General features: G+C 35.8%; 2 long non-coding RNA genes across 7 annotated transcripts in view; both read left to right on the top strand.

Annotated features, from left to right (window-relative positions):
* The window catches only part of LOC126061472 (uncharacterized), a 597975-nt gene extending 587729 nt beyond the window's left edge, over positions 1-10246 (top strand). For all 3 annotated transcript variants that reach the window (XR_007513790.1, XR_007513792.1, XR_007513799.1), the window contains one exon: positions 9355-10246. This is a non-coding gene — a long non-coding RNA (uncharacterized LOC126061472). The remainder of the gene's footprint in view (positions 1-9354) is intronic.
* Positions 10247-10331: 85 nt separating this feature from the next.
* The window catches only part of LOC126061475 (uncharacterized), a 96681-nt gene continuing 86781 nt past the window's right edge, over positions 10332-20231 (top strand). For all 4 annotated transcript variants that reach the window (XR_007513804.1, XR_007513806.1, XR_007513805.1 and 1 more), the window contains exons 1-2: positions 10332-14009; positions 14403-14516. This is a non-coding gene — a long non-coding RNA (uncharacterized LOC126061475). The remainder of the gene's footprint in view (positions 14010-14402; positions 14517-20231) is intronic.

Below are 20231 nucleotides of genomic sequence, written 5' to 3'. Positions count from 1 at the left end.
ATGATTTCTCCAGATGTACAGAAGTGAACAATGTCAAAATCTTGCTGCTCCAGCAGAACTGATTCCAGCTGGCTGGGAACTGGATCTGCAAGTCATTGGTTACAGCTGTGTTTCGATTTATGTGATGGTTGAAAAAATAAATTACCCGATTAGATGGCTAGAAAGAGGACTCTTTGTTTAGCCCTTGTGTGGGGACTGAAAGTGTTTATGGTGCTGTTTTCTACGCAGTCTTTGCAAAGTAAGCTGGACAAATAGACTTATTCAATACTCCTAAGAAATGTCGCATATTCAGCTTTAATTCTTTACTAAAGAAACTGTATTTTTTATAATGCTTTCATCCAGCAAGTGTGTTAAAGGTCTAGCATTTAAAAGAAGCAGTAAGTTTTCCGTCCTACTGAAAGCACTGTATTTAGTAATTGAAAAGCAGTTTTCTTTTGCTTAATGTTGTGTATACGTTAAAACATGTCTTTGTCAGGCGCAGAAATGGAAATCCGTTTGCTCTTAAATTCAAAGCTTTATGATAGCAAAGCATCTGAGCATAAATTGTTATTTAACCTTCCTCCTTCTTGAGTTATGGCTCATGACACATAAGGGAAAATAAATTAATTGAATCGCTAAATAAAGAAATATAAGCAGGCATTACTGCAAAGAAATAGACACGCCTGTGGGCCACTCAGGCTATGAAGGTTTTGATATTGTGAATATTTTCTTTGTTACCTAAGTTTATAGAGAGAATGGGTAGAGTATTAAACAGCATGTAACTTTTCATATTAGTAAAAGTCAAGATGCTAATAATTCTTGGAGGTTTAAAATACACTCTTTTGCAAAATAGTCTCCCAAGAGGAACGATATAATACTGTATGAGTGTTTTCTTTTTTTGCATTATTTTTCGAATGTTGTTTAAGTTGGGTAATTCAGTTTCATTTCAGTTACAAGGCTGTCAAGATCAATGGATTGTTTGCAGTGCAGCTAGCTCCACTGAGGTGTTAAAAAAATGAACACATAGGTAACTCTGAAAAGCTGGCTGCAATGATGCTTTCGTTGTTATTTTCCAAAACTGACACTGATCTTCTAGATGGATTCAATACTTTTTGAAAGTCTTTTCTTTATGCTCTGTACAATCCTAAAAAGGAACCTGATTCTCCAGTGAATTTGAAAATGGTGCTACCAAGCCCTTGATAAGGTGTCACGATGTCCACCAAGTTCAGTAGCAATTCAGCATGGGAATACTCAGACATGTATCATATTTTCTAAAAACAATGATTTTTTTAATCCATTTCATTTCTTAAGCTGAGATATACATTATGGAGTTTAGGTGATGCAAAATAAATAACCATAATGTCTCCAAAAGGAGACAAAGGTGGGATTGATCTGTCTTGAATTGGCAGTTCTGCTGTGTCAGTCGGTTTTCTTGATCGATGAAAGTATACCCTTTGACCCTTAACAAAATCAATGTGATTGATTGAAAAGGATGGGAACAAAGCAAGAGAACACAGGGTACACTTGAACCTTCAGTGTTCAGAAATATCTAAGTTATGTTTGTAATGCTTGGAAGTGTGTAGCGTACCATGTTTTCCTCCACCCCCGTCTAAGTGAAACTTGTTGACCTTATTTTGGAAACCCGTGTAATAGTTTGAACTTATGCTATTGTGCCATTCTTCATAAAAGAATATGTTTTGAAAAAACTTATCCCATTGTATTTATACTTCTAAAAGTATGTTAGTCAGGGAGCAATGATATCTAACGCCAAGCATAAAAAAAACCAAACCCACTGCCATTGCGTCGACTCCGACTCATAGTGACCCTATAGGACAGAGTAGAACTGCTGCACAGCATTTCCAAGGAGCACCTGTGGTGGACTTGAACTGCCGACCTTTTTTTGGTTAGCAGCCATAGCTCTCAACCACTACATCACCAGGGCTTCCAGCATAGAGATAGCAAAGTGAAATTTCTATCTTGGAAAGAATACTTACGATACTGTTTCAAAAATTATTTTAATGGGAAAAAAATCTGGAAAGTATAAGCATCTATAAAGAGAAGATTTTTAATTTCATATAATTTACTGTATCCTTTGTGAACTATTCCTGTTATGATCAGATAAAACATTTTCTTTTCTTTATAGTAAAAAAGAAAAACCTAGAAAATAAACACATTTCTTCATATTGAAGATAACTCTAAAAATTTAGAATAAAAGTGATTATGCAAAACCAGAATAATAACTATTTCCTAATAACTTTATTCTATCTCAATTAAGCAGCATTTCAAAAATGAGTATTTTTAAAAATCAAAAAAGATGTTTTTCAAAGTTCTTTAGAGTTGACAGGAATTTTTTTAACCTGTAATTCATCCGATTCTCTGATTTTATTTTTATTCAAATTTATAAAATCTACTTAAGGTTTTATAAACAGGTTTTATCCTAAAATGTTTAAATGCATAACTAAAGCTAAAATATGTTTATTCATCCAATTAATTCTAAAGTGGTTTTTTTGTCCATATAGGTTCATTTTTGCAATCGGTTATTCAATCAAATTATGAGTTCATCATCTGAGGATGTATACGGATTGTATACACATGTTTTAAATCTTAGAAAATTGTTGTTGTTGTTAGCTGCCTTAGAGCTCTCCCCCGCCTCGTAGTAGACCCCCTACACAGTGGGACCAGACCATTGTGATGCACAGGGTTTTCATTGGTTGATTATTTGGAAGTAGATCGGCAGGCCTTTCTTCCTAGTCTTATTCTGGAAGCTCTGCTAAAACCTGTGCAGTATCCTAGCTTCACACAAGCCTCCACTGACAGGTGGGGGGTGACTGTGCATGAGATCCCCAGGTCTCTGGTCTCCCGCACATTGTAGAGAATTCTACCACTGTAGCACCTCTGCCCTCAGAAATTACTACTATCTTTATTTCTAAAATGAAATTATTTTCTGTGTCATTCCAAATAAATAGAAATTTAAATGTAAATAGGGTAACACACATGAAATATCTAATACAACATTTTGGTATTGCCGCATTGTGCAGCTAATATGAAATGATGTATTTCTGAGATTCAATTACAATGCGATATATCACAAGGACCTAGGAAGAGGATATACTATTAGTCTTACTGGGCAGAAGTGCTGCGTGACAGTGTTGTGAGTATTAAATGAGATAATTATGTATACAAACATCTAAATAATAGGTGGTAATGCAACATGTGTTTCCAATTTTACTCCCATTCCAGTGCACAAAATTTTAGAGCTGAATTAGGCCATGGTGATAACCTAGTCCTCCCTTCTAATTTCAAAGACTATTTTAAACAAAGATTCTGAAGGCTAAGTGACTCATTCAAGATCATAATTAATTACTGAACTGGCACTAGAGCCAGTTTTCCTGACTCTTAGATCACTTCTCTTTTCACCTCCCCACTGTTTTTTCAAGGATTTGTATGTAGTGCCATAAGCAAAAAAGTATTTTTCTATAGTTATGCTAGTTAAAACATAACTTGTTATTGACCGTGTGCCATCATATTCAGACTTCATTTACGATAATAATTCTAAAGTCATTTGGTATCATTTAAAACTCGCCCACTTATGTCCTCTCCTAAAAAGCCAAGATTAATTCTTTTCTTTCTAACCTGTTAGGAAACACATCATTAACACAGCAGAAATGTTCATTTATTATTAGTATATGGCACAGTGCTTAAGAGCTCAGTCTGCTAACCAAAAATATTCGCAATTCGAATCTACCAGCCCCTCCTTGGAAATCCCATGGGTCAGTTCTACCCTGTTCTATAACATTGCCTTGCATCAGAATCGACTTCACGGCAGTGGGTTTGTTTGTTTTTTCAATACTCCTACTAACTATTGGGGAAAAAAACCCTACGGATTTAAATATACTATTGGTGGGTTATGATACAGCATTTTTTCACGGTGCCCAGATTGCCCCTCATTATCATTCCCTGCCTTTTCCCTGGAAGAGAAGCATTCCATCAACATCCTAAAGACCTGTTTGCTCATGCACAATGGTGGCTATTGTCACTTTCCCCTCATGACCTCCCTCATGTTCATGTTTTTGCTCTGTTTTTCCTAAGATTAGCTCTCCTAAAGTCTCCTCTCTGTGATGTGACTGACTGTGGTCCCCTTGTGGATCTCCACCACAGTCTGGATTGTAAAGTGGTTTGCACACTTGGGAAAAGCAGAGATAGAAACAGAGAGAGAAAGAGGGAGAGAGAGACGGAAAGAGAAGGGGAACTACTGCTAGTGTTATAAAAAATAATCGCATCCAATTCCTAAATCCAGGAGTGAACGTTAGATTTCACATGCCATGGTCTAAAGAATCGTTCCTAAAAGGAAGGAAAGTCTATGTCATTATTTTTTTTTCATGATAGCGTGATTTTCTGCACTTACATATATCAAAAGAGAGGGGTAGTAAGTTCAGGTTGACAAATAAACCTTTTGCATCCTAGTCAGAAAACCTCTGAGTTGAACACTGAATTATTCTCTAGTCCAAATACTAAAGTTCTAAAAGAAAAATATAGATCAGTTTTTTTATTCTTGGTTAAAAAACACAGTATCTTTCACCATGGAATTTTTTAAGTAATAACTCATATGCATTTATAATGTATTTTCATATTGCTTAAAAAAGTTAAAGCTGATTTGTAACTCCAAGCTGTCTTATTAAGAACTACACACACACTCACACACACCCCTTCTATTTTTCTCAGCACTTTATTTCATAGAAAATGTCCAGCTAGATCTTCCCAGTCCATTGACATCTGATTCTTGTCCGTCTACCCTTTAACTGCTCTTTCTTTTCTCTTAGAAAAAAAAAAAGAGTTTAACCATAGTCATTGCTGTTCTGCTCTTAACTTCTTCATCCATCTAGAAAACAGAGAGTTCTCACCTTCTGTGAACAGTATTTTTTTTTTTTAAGGACTTTTTGTCTGTATTTTTGCTACTCACACTACTGTTACAGCCCTTCTCTATTGAAAATGGAAATGGGCGTTAGTTGCCACTACAAAGTGCGGTACTCTCACTTCTGGGAAGGTTAGACACACAAGCATCTCAGATTTATTCTGACTGAGTATTTTTTGTGTCTTCTGATGATTTTGTTATAAACTACCATAAAGTAGTTTCTATATAAGCCTTGCCTTTAAGTAATCTTGTACATTTCAGAACCATTAGCAAATAAAAGCATTGGGTGCCCTTCAGTGAAAAGAAATTCTCTTTATTTTAGATCTACAAATAAATCAATACCACTTCATTCACATGCTTTCTCACCTTCAGATAATGCCACCCTGAAAAGAGACTGGAATGAAAATATTGAATTCCAAAAATCAGTTAAGATATAAAGCTTTTCACAAAGCCAGTTTAAGTAGACAGTGTCCAACAGAACTTTCTGCGAGGTTGTTTGATGTCGGCATTGTCCAAAATGGCAGCCATCAGACACATGGCTCCTGTACATATGCAACATGACTAGGGCAACTGAGGAACTGAATTTTGAATTTTGTTTCTTTTTATTTAAAATAGCTACATGGGGCTGGTAGCACTTTATTGGAGAGCACAAGTTAGGTGAAATAAAAAAAATTATACAAGTAGTAAAAACAATATTTTGTACAGGTCCATTAAGTCTGAGTTCAAGTTTGAACTGTAGATTATCTTTTGTCTGCCATCCCCCTTACACATAACCTCACCAACTACTTGAAATATGATTCCCATAAGACTAATTTCAAATGGCTCTTATAAGAAATAAAAGGTCCCTGCCTTAGTTGTAAGATAGAAGGCAGGTCGTATTAAAGTATTTAGAGGAGTTAATGATAATGCCTTCTTAAACTTAACATAACATTTGATAAACATTCAGATCTACCTTGATTATATTTTCATAAATTAACAGAACAATCCCAGATAGCATATAAAAATAATTGGTCTAGCAAGGCCATGCTTGCATTTCATTGTTTTAATTCAGTGTAAAACAGAGTCAAAAATTGACCTTGGTAAATCCTTTAGCCATAGCCAAGGCATAAACTCTCATTTAGGTCTGCTTTAGTACTGACGATTAGAAGTTTAGAATAAGGAGAGACCTTAGGCCCATATCTATGACAGCGGTAATTGAACTGATTGATTACAACATCTTCTTTCAAACAAATATTGATTTAATCAAGTCTGTACTCCCATTGGCCCTAAAGGTGGTCCTGATAGAAGCTTCAGCCTTGAAACTGGCTAACCCCTGTCTGGACATAAATATTTTAAATGCATGCCCATTCAATTATAATTATTACTTTTCTTCAAACCTTTTTTTTTTTCCTACTAATTTTCTAAATTCCTTGGTTATTATGTTTATGTTTTCTGTAAAGTTAAAGTGATGTGTGTATCCGTCCCTGTATATGTAATAAAAAGAGTTGACATGGATTGGGGGGGGGGAGTTGTATTTGTGTCTGTTGTTTCTGATTCACAGAGTGAAAAGTGAGGTGTTTGTGCAGACAATGCACAGAGCTGAGATATCAGTAGGCAGTTTGCTGTAAGCACGTGTTCAATTATTAAGATAGTCGACTTTTTATGTCTGATAGCCATAGCGAGGTCATGACATTAATTTATCCAGAGTATTGTGGGCAACTGTCTAGAAAAAAAAAAAAAGCGTAAAGGACACAGATAGTGGAGAAAGAAAAAAAAAAAGATGGGTGTGAGCAAAGAGAGATGGAGAGATGACAAATTCACTGCACACACAGCAGGAAGAAGTCGGCAGGCATCTCACTGTTGCCGGCGATTAGTATTTTCAGCTATGCTGTGCGTGTGTTCATTTTTATTTCAATTTCACGTTAAATTCCAACTTGACCATTATGCCTGAATCTTCATTTTCTCCAATCTAATTTCATATATTATTTGCTTCTTTGATGCTTAATGATTTTTTGCCGTCCATTCCTTTTCCTCTTCTCTTCATTCTTCCCCTTCTTCTTTCCTTGGCTAAGTTTCCTTTTCCTCCTCCCTCTCTGATTCTTCCCCTTCCTGCGTCTCTCTCTCTGTCTCCTTGAATTTATGCGTTTAACTCCATATTTCCTTCTGATGCCCATTTCTTTTTCACTTCAGTGTTTTGGTTTTTGTGATTTTCTTTTCCTTTCAAAGCAGGAGACTGTACGAGCTGATTTTAGAGATTCATGTCCTACTTCAAATGCTTCTTTCTCTTTACGGGTTTTGTCATGTTTTCTTCGGAGCCTCTACAAATAGGTGCCCTTCACGTTTGCTGCCACAGTTTTGTTGCCAAACTGCTACCTTAGTTGGTCCTGCAGTCTGCACTGCATGCTGGGATCTGTCTGTGTGGGTAAACTGAAATCTCTACAGAACCAGCCAGCATTCATTCAGGTTGGCTGGAGGATTGCCGTACTTAGCTTCCCTTTGTCCGCATTTGTTGTATGCTGCAGAGTCACGATGGCTAGCTCTGTCTGGCAAGTAATACAGAAATATTGCTCACATAGGAAGGACAGGTAGGCAGTTTACCACACTCTGTCATTAGAGGGAACAATTGAAGAACAATTGAAGAACAAAGGAACCGGATAAATACGGATATACTGTCTTTTGGGTTCTGAAACACTGTGGCACAAACACTACCGTATTCAGCCAAATATTTTACTTCCTTTTGTAATAATGCAATAGTTCATTAACTTCACATACGTGCACACATCCATATTTTACGAGAACACATGTATTCAATCTTTAATATTTACAGCATATAAAGTTTTTCATAATCTCAAAGACACATTTGCAAACACACAGCTATTATTGTATAAAAAAGTTCTTAAAAATATACTGATATCCTCTTGGTCGATTACAGTCCAGCAACTAGAATTTCAACAGTTTAAATCATATTGGTGATTCAGATCCTGGCAACTCTTATAATTCCTGTGAAATGAGAGCACAACTAATAAAAATATTAAGCATTATTTGTATTAAAATTGTAGTGCATTTTCATTATTAAATGGAAGCCATTGATCTACAGAGAACTGCCTCACTTGTGTGTCTCTTGGGCTGTCTGGGGCTTCTTACAGAAGTGGAAAGACTCCTTTGCTCTTTCTTCAGCCAATGGGGAAAAGAAATGAAAGCGTAGAATAAAGTCTAGGACGGTTGCTGGCATTATCTCTCTCTCTGTCACGTGTGAGCTGGATGCCTGCTTCCTGAGACAGTGGATCCAGGGTGAGACTGTGTCAGAGCCTGTTTGCACAACTGCATTTGGAGATCTGTCTTATTGATTAGGGGGGAAAGGGGTGGGAATCAGAGGGTGAGGTGAGGGGAGGACCAACTGACTACTGGCTCACTGAAGCACACGACATTTTCTTCCGGAAAGATGTCAAACAACTGAGACACTGCCACAGAGGAAGTATAAACGTGGAAAAATAAGGAGAGTCTGGAAGAAATGAAGGCATTTCTTATGAGAGCCTTGGGGCTTTTTTTTTTTTTTTTTAATTTTCCTTTTATCATTTTTGACCTGCAAGGGCTAGACTGACAGAGTCATGCAAATGCTGCAGTCCAGCAGGTCTGGGAGAGGGTGGATGCTAGACTGTGAGTTAATGTTAATGATGAGTGCAGTGAAAATACCAGCCGCCGCCACCCCCTGCACACAGAAGCGCTCTGAGTCAGCATCAGATGCTTTGCCTCGCCTCTTGCTGTGTGCCTGTATGCCTGTGCGCGCGCGTGCTCGCTCGGGCATCCGTGTCTAGCCGAGGGGAGGGGGTGGCGTGTGAGTGCGTGGAGGGTAAAAGCCAGTCAGTCAGTGAGAAGCAAAGGTACGTTGGAGAGCAACTAAAATCTGACTGATTTCCATCTTTGGAGCATCAGATGTATTCCCTAAGGAGGATGGGTCTCCGTGATGGGGGTGGTATAATTATGTTAATGTCATATTTATGGAGGGGTGAGATTTTTCATTCTAATAATTGGTTGAATGCTATGGTCAAAAATTGTAAAGCCATATTCAGTTTTTTTAGGAAAAGCATGGACTTATATCTAAGGACTGTTTTATTTATTTATTTTTTTGCTTTTTGTGAGTGTTGTTTTTTTTTTTTAACTATTTACTATTTTAAGCTATAACTGATTCAGTATGGAAAAATCAAATGATAAACAGAAAGAGCTCTTATATAATGCTGCATTACATCATGGAACAGAATATTTAAAGTCTTTTAAGTCAAAGTAAAGATCTGGACAGGGGGTGGGGGGCAGTGGTTGGAAAGGGGTGTGGTACTTGGGTGGAGGAGGGGGGGCAGTTAGCAAATATTTTGTTCAGCTTAGCTTTCCTTGCAGCTTACTTGGATGATTCACCTATTCTACAGGAAAACATTCTAATTCTTTCCGTTTTTTCTTTTTTTTTTCCCCCTCCTCTTTTCCCTTTTAAGATCAACCACTTCAGAAGAACCAGATTCCACTTCGGTGGCCAAGACTTTTATGTTATGGCTGGTCCGATTGTTTTACCCTGCGTTCTATGCTTCTAAACCTTGGATCATTTCTAAAGTACAAATTCGGTTCTCGAACCACAAATGAGGCTAAAAGATCGGAGGAAATTCTGTGAATATATAGGATTGGGATGGTGTACTATCAAAAGTATTGAGCTTTATAATGCAATTATTTGAAAAATAGAATCCTTTTTTTTTTCTTATGATATTGCCAGCATTTTAAATTACGTGTTTATTAAGTGGCATTGCTCAAATAGCTACAGAGTTTGCGTGGAAATATTTGCTGTCCGAATAGTTTGGAGATTTAAAGAGAAATCTCAAGCTTCAGAGGTATTAAACTGTGACATGCAAAAAAGTTTTTGTATTTTATTCTTAACTGCAAAGGTATATGTTTAAATCAGAGTTAAAGTGTTATATATCCCGGGCCCACTTAACAGTTGGCTGTATAGAAGTGTAATGGGAAGCAAAATTTCAATTAGGTTCCCATTAACTGGCATATAATCCTTCTTTAATGTAATAGAGGCTATGATGTTGCTGTACAAATGTGCTAGAAACAGATTTTAACCCATTTTCAGTCTCTTTCTTTGGAGCTAATGGAGTGACTCTTAACTGTTCATTGTTTGCATTGTTTCTCATATTCTTCATTATTTTAAGGTCTGGAATTAGTCTTTAAATGGATATCATGATTATTCAGTTCATCCTAATTTTTTATATATCCTATATATTTCTACTGATGTATTTTGATAAGTATTTAGAGGAAAAAGTTTCACTGAACCCAACTGTAATTTCTAAGCTATCCTTATTACTGGAAGAAGAATTCTCCTGCCTCAAACCAGACTTTTCCTAGTCCCTGAGACCCTAACTTGTGAGGTATTTTAGTAACATCACAAGTCAGGCTCTTGGGACCTAGGCGGAGGGGAACCAGCAGCTTTGGACCTTATTGATTGTCTGCAGTTACCATCAGAACAAAAGAACATACCTAGATTCTGCCCAGGAGTAAAAAAGGGTGCTTTCCTTTATAAGCAACAATGTTTTCACCATGACCCACTCCCAAAAATACTGCTATCAGAAACTGTACTCTCTAAAGTGATTGCATAGTTGTACTGAAATAGCATTTGTATTGTAGCTTAACAGTCATACAAAAGCAATACAACCTATCTGTATAAGAAGCAAAATTAAAACCTGAGTGTTTTAAAAATATTCCTTTTGTATTTTAAGTGACTAGTATAAGACGATATCTCCTTAGTTAATAATGAATAGTTGTTTATATTTATAACTTTTTTCATCTGCATAGAAATATGTATGTTAGGTACTTAAATAAATCCTATATGTTTCCATGTAACTGTGGCTCAGGATATGTAATATATAGCTATAATCATGCTTGAGGCCTAGAAAGAAAATGATTTACAGCCTTCTTTACTGTTTTATAATTGGTATTTATTACCATAGTTTCCTTAGTCTTTTAACCAAACAGAACGCTTTATGTATCTTAACGATTTACCTGTTGTGATAGTCCAAGAGAGTTATCATCAGTAATTTGGGGAAATATAATACATTTTAGTGTTTACATTTTACTCAGTATATATTATAGACCTTTGTGAGATAAAACAGTAAACAAACAAAAAAAAAACAGTAAACACCACCTATGAAATCAAACTGCTCTTAGTTCATCTGTCAACTGACTCTTAACTGCTCAGTTTTCATTCTATACGAATTTTAGTTTTATAAGAAATAGCTATTCCAAGTTTAATGTGTCATATTTGAACATTATTAGACACTGCCACATCAAATATGTATTTTTTGTGATAGAATCAATATGTTCAATCCATCTAAAAATTTTACAGTAATGTTCCAAATATCGAGATTCAAAATGGAGATAAGAGCCTTTCCATAACAGAAGAAGCAGAGTGACTTCATTCTTTTACATATTGCATTATATGGGTACCCTAGATTATATGTGTCTTTTCCGTTGTTCAAATAAATTTATGAATATTATAGAATACGATATGAAGTCCTAAGTCCCCATTTTGTTGAATTTAATACAATCATGTATGTTTTAACTATCACAGAATTTAATACAAATCACCCATGAGTTACAGTTCCTAAAAGAATTGAGATAATAATATCATAAACATATTCCTCATCTATACAAGGCACATATATACAAGGCAGTGGGTTTTATACAAGGCACGTAGAATATGTTTAGGCATGCTATTTACACTGTACTTATTTTCATTATTTATGTCACCTACTTCATTCATCTAGAATCTCTGAAACTGAGTGTGGGTATGTATGTGTATATAAACATGTTTAAAACTCCGAATGAAAGGAAGTAATATAAACAGTAAGGATCTTGAGTAGTATTAATTTTTACTTCTTTTAACCTTCTTCTTACGATAATTAAAGATTTTTCAAAGTTAAGTTTCTCAATACAGAGACCTCTCTGTGTATCTGTATGCACACAGAAACTCGATTATATTTAATAACAAAGTTTACACCTGGTTCAGAAACTACCTCTTGTATAAAACAATATCACATACAGGTATATGTTTACAGACACCTGTTTTAACAGAATCATAAAGAATATACATAAGATCTTCTATTTAATTTCAAAATAATATAAGGGATATATGTTTATTGGTTACAGTAATATCCAGTACAATATATTCCAAATGCAAGATTTTCTTTTTATGCTCTCATGTTCATGAACTACACTATATATTAACTTCTACTTCGTAACAAAAATACGGAAGCTGAATATAGAATGCAGTTATGTTTGTGTATTTCCCCATAAACATATATAAAATATACGTCAAGTACCTATTTTTTACACTCTCTGAACCGTCTCTATGTCACCATCCTGGATACGATCTGTTTTTTTTTTGTTTTTGTTTTTTGTGAAAGCATCAACAATAGACCTTTTCTTTTACTGCGTAAAGGTGTGTAGACATACAAGTGGGTGAGTTCGTTTCTATAAACTACTTTATGCTATATATGTACAGACAGATGCCATTTTTTCTGCATTTCTCTTAACTATCACAGGATAATATTGTTTAGGGGTGATATAATATGATTTGGAAGATCATATCATGTTAAGCTTAAAGCAAAAGGAGCTATCTACAACAAAGAGGGAGAAAATGATGTGTGTTGCATACAAAAAAAGCAGTGATATTAACAATTCCATGGCTTCCTGGTTGGGAGACCAGCCTGAGCCAGACGCATATATTAAGGGCTGTCTGCTGCCGATGTGAGCTTGCTCAATGCGGTGGAAATGAGGAATCACCTCATCTCTGACACCAGCTTATTTGTACATTTTAATTTTGAAATAGGAAATCACTGTTTTACATAAATTTATTAACCCCTGCTTGATTCTTTTTCTCTCTCACATTGTTTGCTGATGTACTGTCAACTTCAAGTTCTTTTTTTTTTAATACCATCACTCAACTTAAACATCTATCGGAGACCAGTGAAGTAGTAGTTTCTCTCTTGTCTCCTTTGTATTGCTGTGTTAATATTGTGATTCTTGTGCTTTTAACTTTTCATCTCTGTAAGGAAAACAGCAATTCTTCCAAATGGCATTTTTTTTTTTTTTAAAGCCTTTTAGAATCCACCAAGACAGCCACTTCTGGATTTTTGCCAAATCTAAATATGATTATATTTCATTCCAGGGTTCATGGGATCAATATCTTTCTCAGTATAAAAGTCCTTAACACTTTAGTATTCCACTGAAGCTACGGAAGAGGTATGGAAATATTCTTAAATCATTAAGGCTACAGTAATAATGTCTAGAACAAGATAAGTATCTCGGGAATACCATTAGAAGTTAATTACTAATGAAATTAGATATGTAATATATCTACCTTAAACGCCTCTACAAAGGGGCATGCTGGTACATGTGCCTAGGCTTGGTCTATTTCACCTGGTAAATATGAAAATGGTTTCACAAGCTGTCGTGTTTGGCTGAGTATTGAGAAGAGCAGTACATAAAGGGTTAGCTAATGCCCAAATTTCCTTGCCATTTACACACGCAGGGCGGCCTACGTTTCTGTGGGCTGCAAACGCAGGCATCATTTTGATTGCTTGAATTCTTTTGTTTAATTTCTAACTAGACATTTAACTTAGCGCTCGAATCCCACTGATCCCTTAGTGACTGCGTTTGGAAAAGGAAAACAAAGTTCCTAATATGGAGAAGTTTTTAAAAATCCTGGGCATTTGTAAATATTTGAAAAATATACTTTTTAGCATACCTCTGTGAATACATATTTAGTATGCAGAAAGTTAGATGCTGTTATTATCTATGTGTTGTTTACTTTTCCTGTATATCAGTGGCCAGAAACACACTGAGGCATTAATATTTTTTTTTTCTCTGTCTTCATTTTTAAGAATTCGTAGTCAAAACCATATAAAAATTGCCATCTTCCTAAGATCATCCACATCATTTCTTCAATAAGCTAGTGTCAATTTTCATTGAATGTTGCCGTTTTCTACATATTAGGTGCAGCTTTACCAGCTGAAGCATGTATGATCCCAGCCAGTCATGCTAAGTTGTGGGTTAAGAATTTACTTCTGGAAGTTTGAAAGCAGGTGAAACTTAAAAGGTAATTAAGTGAATTTATGATTAAATTGTTTCACATAATTGTTCAGCTAATTCTATGCATATTTTAGAGCCAATTTAAAACTGAAAACTTCTGATAAGGGGAAGTAAATTTTTCATTGTTGATATGAGTTGTGTGATTTTGTGTTATAATGATTAATTCCTAAACAATCAAAACAAGGTAAAAATAATCCTGGACTGCATCTGTTAGATCAACTAAGTAGGCATAACTCTGAAGTTTCTTCTGGGCCTTATAAGGTTTGTTGTTTTTTCTTTCTTTTATTGGAGGGGGGTGGCGGCTGGGGGAGGCAGTGTTTTGGGTTCTTTTGTGTCAGGTAGTCATCTTTAACCGCTTACATTTTCTAAGATTTTCCAACTTTTTCCTTTTTGTTGGTAGGTATGTAAGGATTTGTGAGCACCAAGTGACCATTCTGAGAATCATCTTTCCTTGGCTTTGAATTAACTTTCCCTCGGCCATGAGTCAACATCAGTGTTTCATACATCCAAACAGGTAGGTCTTTTTCGAAATTCTCCTATGTCGTTTTCAAGAAATATAAGGGAATTGTGAGCTATTATCAGTTTATTTTGTAATTCCTCCCCACCCCCAACTTCAGAACATCTTCAGTAAGAAACTTGAGTGGTGTTACAGCTCCAGCCAACAGAAAAATTTGGTTCTGTGGAACTTTTGAGATGTAATATCTTTCTCATGGTAGACCTCCTAATCTTTGGGGGAGAGAGGGAACCAGTCTCTGGTTATTACTCTGTTATTCATCACACTAAAAGACCAGCCAGTGCATTTGTAAACCTGGGGGAGGTTTCTACATTAGACAAGATTTTTTGTTGGGGGATTACACCACAGTCTGTTTCCTCCACTTCTCTCTCTTTTCCTGGCCCCCCTCCACCCAACATGGAGCCTTTTCAACTTCTTCAAAGAGGTGGAAAAAAAAAGTAGACTCTTTATTAATGGCAGAAAACAAACTGGCTGCTGGACTTCCGAGGCAGAGCTCTAATAATAAAGCAGGGTAGGCACTGCGACAAAGAATTCTTGAATGTACTAAATATATAGGGAAGCCTATTTAAATTCACCAGAGGGGCTTAGAGGACAAGCAGCAGAAAGTTTAGAATTCAATTCAAGCCATGCCAGAAAATAAAAATGTACTTTAAAAAGGATTTCTCAAACAATTGTTCAAAGAAATGTCAACTTTGAAGATTCTTTCTAGAATAATGAAATTTGTACTCTAATTTGTGTGATGACTTTTTCAATTAGAGAGAAAAAATGATTAACAGGATCTCAAAGGAACTGCATCTGATGTTTAAAGAAAATGTGTTTTTTTTCCATAGGGTTTGGTCCAGTGAGGGCCTCCTAGTGCTCTGACTAAAAACAACCAAATACATACATGGAACTGGGAGATAATGCCTTTTTTTTTTAGCAGTTAGGCATACCAGAACAGGAGTGCTCTTTAGTTCATTTTCTTGCATTCAATTGTTTGATTTAAAATATTTTAAATAAATGAAGTAACTCAGAAAAGAGCAAATTGATGATAAATAATAGGACTCTGTGATGCCAAATTTGAAACATAAAATGATCCTTATTTCATCTCTTCATTTATTTGTCTATAAGACATGTGCATCTATAAAACCAAAAAACCAAACCCATTGCCATCCAGTCGATTCTGATTCATAGCAACCCTGTAGGACAGAGTAGAGCTGCCCCACAGGGTTTCCAAGGAGTGGCTGGTGGATTCAAACTGCCAACCTTTTGGTTAGCAGCCATAACACTTAACCACTATGCCACCAGGATTTCCATGCATTTATAAACAAACAAACAAAAAAAAACCAAACCCATTGTCATCGACTCCAAAGCAGTACCTAAATCCATAAGAATATATTTGTTTATATTTTATTAGTCCAAATGTTGAGATAAGAAGCTGCCTATAAAATTTATTCAAGGCTAGTATGGTCTTGACTTAGGGATAAAAATTTTAGCAAGATTTTCCTAAAGTTTTCTTATATTTGACATGGATTTTGGGGAAACTATTGTCATTTTCTGTCTTCTGAGATTACAAGTTATTAAAAGGAGAGAAGCTTGGACTCTCTAGTAGTCATTTTTATGATCATACTGGTGAGATCCTGCTTGACAATGAAGCCCATGTAGAATTCACAAGTTTATAAATATAATTTTTCAACTCAAAACAAGCTGTTTGTTCATTAAGTAATCCATTTAGTCACTAATGCATATATAGCATAAATGAAAAAAAAGAATTCAATGAATTAAGGCTGGAGCAACGTATGGGATCCAAGAGATATGTGGCCAATTAGGACTTTACTATTTAATAAAATTTGACTGACTTCAAAATAGTATGTCAAGTATGTGTATTAGTCATAGAAATTATATATTGACAAAAAGCAGTTGTTACCGTCTATGCATATAGAGGAAACCCTGGTGGCGTAGTGGTTAAGTGCTACGGCTGCTAACCAAAGGGTTGGCAGTTCAAATCTGCCAGGTGCTCCTTGGAAACTCTATGGGGCAGTTCTACTCTGCCCTATAGGGTCGCTATCAGTCAGAATTGACTCCAGGGCACTGGGTTTTTTATGCATATAGAGGAAGCCTAGTCATCATTTACCAAACAACTGAACTGATTTCCATTTGTTTATGTTTTAATGACATTTTAATATCAAGGAGTTCAGTAGACTTAAATGATTGATTCAATTAAATAATCCAGGTAAATTTCTTAGCCCATCCCCTTGCACCTAGTAAGCAGTCAATGAATATCAGCTCACTTCTTCCAGTTTGAATCTTAATATTTGCTTTCACCAAATTTTTTTTTTGTCACCAAAATTTACTGTGTACACATGGTCCCAGAGGCTGAGCTGTAGACACCATTAGAAAACCTTTCCAGTTCCAGGGCCATTCTAAAATTGCTTACTGAAAATGCCTTTACCAAATGTTTCCTAAATGTCAACCCTAGGAAAGCTAAAGAGAACTCTTGCTTTCAAATAGCTTATGTCTACAAAAAACGTCTTTCACCTGTCCAACAATATTTATCCTTTTTTGTATGCCTTACCCTTTTTATACGTCCCTGGATGGTGCAAATAGTTAACACACTTGGATGCTAACAGAAAGGTTGGAGCTTCAATTCCACCCACAGGCACCTTGGAAAATGAGACCTGGTGATCTACTTCTGAAAAATCAGCCATTGAAAACCCTGTGGAGCACAGTTCTACTGTGGTACTCATGGGGTCACCATCAGTTGTAATAAATTCAATGACAAATGATTTAGCATTTTATGAACCCTATAAATTGGCAGTTTTCTTTTTTACATTTTATAGATGAGGATTGTATATGGCTTGTCCTGTTTTCTAATTGTAAATGAGATAGCTCATCTATATATTTTGAGTTGCTTTGAGCAAGATATGGATTATTGTTAATACTTTACAGTACCTAGATTCTGTTCATATTATTTGCTGCAGTATGCAAAGATTAAACAATTAAAAATAAAAATGGGTAGACCATGACAATGTTAGTAATTGCGGTTTATAAAAACGGTTATTCCCAGAATAACTGAACCAAAATGCAGTATTTACATACGGCATCAATCTCTCTCAATAATAAATAAATATATAAATAAGCCATCATTTAATTTTTGAAAAAGAAAATTAAGTTAAATATAATGATACTGATCGTGCAAAGTTGCGTAAAGCGTCAATTACATTAATTAGGCAAAAGATCAAAACATTCTAATTGGGCTATTCTCTGAGAGTTAACAAAATAATGCAAAGTAAAGTTGGGTTTTTATGCTTCTGCATCATAAATACCACCAATGAACTTGAATAGTGAGGTAAAAGGCAGAAGACCTGAATTCTAACACCACTAATTATCTCGTGAAACTCAACCTCTCTGCTTCTCACTTTCCTTATCTACAACTATTGATTGATAAAATAAAGGTGTGGAGGAAGATGATTTTAATGTGACTTTCAGGTAAAACATTATAATGTCATTGCATAGTTGGACATTTTCCATTCCTTCCAGGGGTTTTTTTTGAGTCAAAGGAATAGGGAAGAATTGTTATTGTTGACCTTGTTAGTTGTCATCCAGTAGACTCTGACTCATGGTGACCTCATGTGTGAAGAGTAGAACTTGAATTACTACATTAGTCAGGCTCTTTCAGTTGCAAATGACCCAACTCAAACTAGTTTAAGGGAAACTGGATATATATCATTTCCTCCTCCTCCTCTTCTTCCTCCTTCTCTCTCTCTCTCTCTTTTCTCTCTTCCTCTCTCACTCCTTTCCACTGTGTTGACTTCATTCTCAAGTAGGCTATCTCCTTGCACTGGCAAAGATGGCCAGTGACAACTTGAAGCTTGCATCATTTCTACAGTTTGATTCCAGAAGAAAAAAAGAAAGATTTGCTTTACCCTTGCATTAACTTCAGTTGGCTCTGTTTTGGTCACTTCTCTGTCCAGAAGCAGGTTACCCTGACTGGTCAGCCTGTGTAGACGGGCAGGACAACAATGTTATTTCGGCAAGGCCATGAGGAAAAGGAGAGTATCTGTCAGTGGCAGAAGATGAAAGAAATTCAATGCAGGCGAAAATAGAACAGGACTCACAACAACCACTACACGTTTCCAAATTGTTTAGTATAATGATATTTTACAGGATTCTGGTCAAGTGTGTTTGTCTTAGTGAACTCAGTGGTTCCTATCAATATACAGACAATATTAGGTTATTCAGCCCAAATGTGCTGTGTTCAGCACGGTAACTATAAGAAAGTCTGTGGCAGCAAATCTCAACTTTGGGTATCATGGAGATTAATCACGTTGTCTTAACATTTTCCATGAACACGGCATGTATCAGAAAAGTCAGCATGTGGTCTCATTTGGGAATTTGACATTTTAAAATTACTTAGAATTATTAGAAATAGGAGTTTGATAAAGAAGAGGTAAGGATTTTACCCTGTTGTCCATTATCTATCCTCAGCCACTGCCTACTTAGGCCATTTTGTTACAGCAGATTTTATGTCCTTTCCACTTCCACCTCAAATGTTAAGCCACTAAAAAAACCAGTTGCCATGAAGTAGATTCAGAGTACAACTGTGCTCCGCAGGGTCTTCAGTGGCTGATTTTTCAGAAGTAGAGCATCAGATCTTTCTTCTGAGGTGAGGTGCCTCTGGGTGGCCTCAAACCTCCAACCTTTCAGTTAACGGCTTGGTGCAGTAACAATTTGTATCACCCAGGGACTTCTTCTTAAATGTTAGGGAGCTTTATGTTCTTGACTCTTGGGAATCTTTTATTTTAGTTTATGAACTGATTTCCTCCTCTTTACTATCTCCTGTGTACACAAACCCATTGCTGTCTCACAATTCCAACTCAGAGCCACCCTATAGGACAGAGTAGAGATGCTCCATAGGGTTTCCAAGAAGTGGCTGGTGGATTTAAACTGCTGGGCCTTTGGTCAGCAGCCAAGATTATGCATGTGTGTGTGTGTATATATATATATGTATATATGTATGTATGTATAAAATACTTACAGTATATGAATAAGATGTTAGATTTTTATCCTTTACTTTTTAGTGAAAAAGTATGAACCGGACAGTTCTTAACTTTTTATTATGAAGCAATACTATTTAGGGATTTTCCTCAATGCAAAAAAAAAAAGATTAATTTGTTATGAATAATGATTCTAATGCAAAACATTTTGGGTTTTTTTTGTGATGCAGATGAGCAAAGCTGTAAATATAATTTAGAGAGTTTGAAAATTGATTTTAACATCCACAATTCTTCTTGCTAATTAATCAAATTACAAAATTATGCTGTGGTTTCCAGTATATTAAAATAAATTCTTATACTTGGAACATCTGTTTATGCTTTTATCATGAATGTGTGTTTCTAAGAGGCTGAAATATAAAATAGATTGCCATAAATAATGCTTGTAATTTGTTCTGTGGAAGTATGATACCTACTCTGCTTCTCAGTGCTTGTTTGTTTCCCACAAAGTTAATCTTCCAGATTGCATTTTATCATTTCCTTATCAAGACGGAGGAAGAAAAACTCAGGTCTTAGATAAGCCTTGCTGATTGGTTGAGAATAGAGATGGCTGTCATTGGCAGCATGGCTCCAGGCAGTCAGCTGGTACCATCGCTTTGTCTCAACTATAAATCACAGTGCTGTAATGGCCAAGGCTGACACCTTGACATCTTCAAGAAGAGTAAAAGACCTGATTTGAATG

The sequence above is a fragment of the Elephas maximus genome, chromosome 18, assembly GCF_024166365.1.
Source record: "Elephas maximus indicus isolate mEleMax1 chromosome 18, mEleMax1 primary haplotype, whole genome shotgun sequence".
NCBI lineage: Eukaryota > Metazoa > Chordata > Mammalia > Proboscidea > Elephantidae > Elephas > Elephas maximus.
This window is presented reverse-complemented; position numbering and strand designations above follow the sequence as displayed.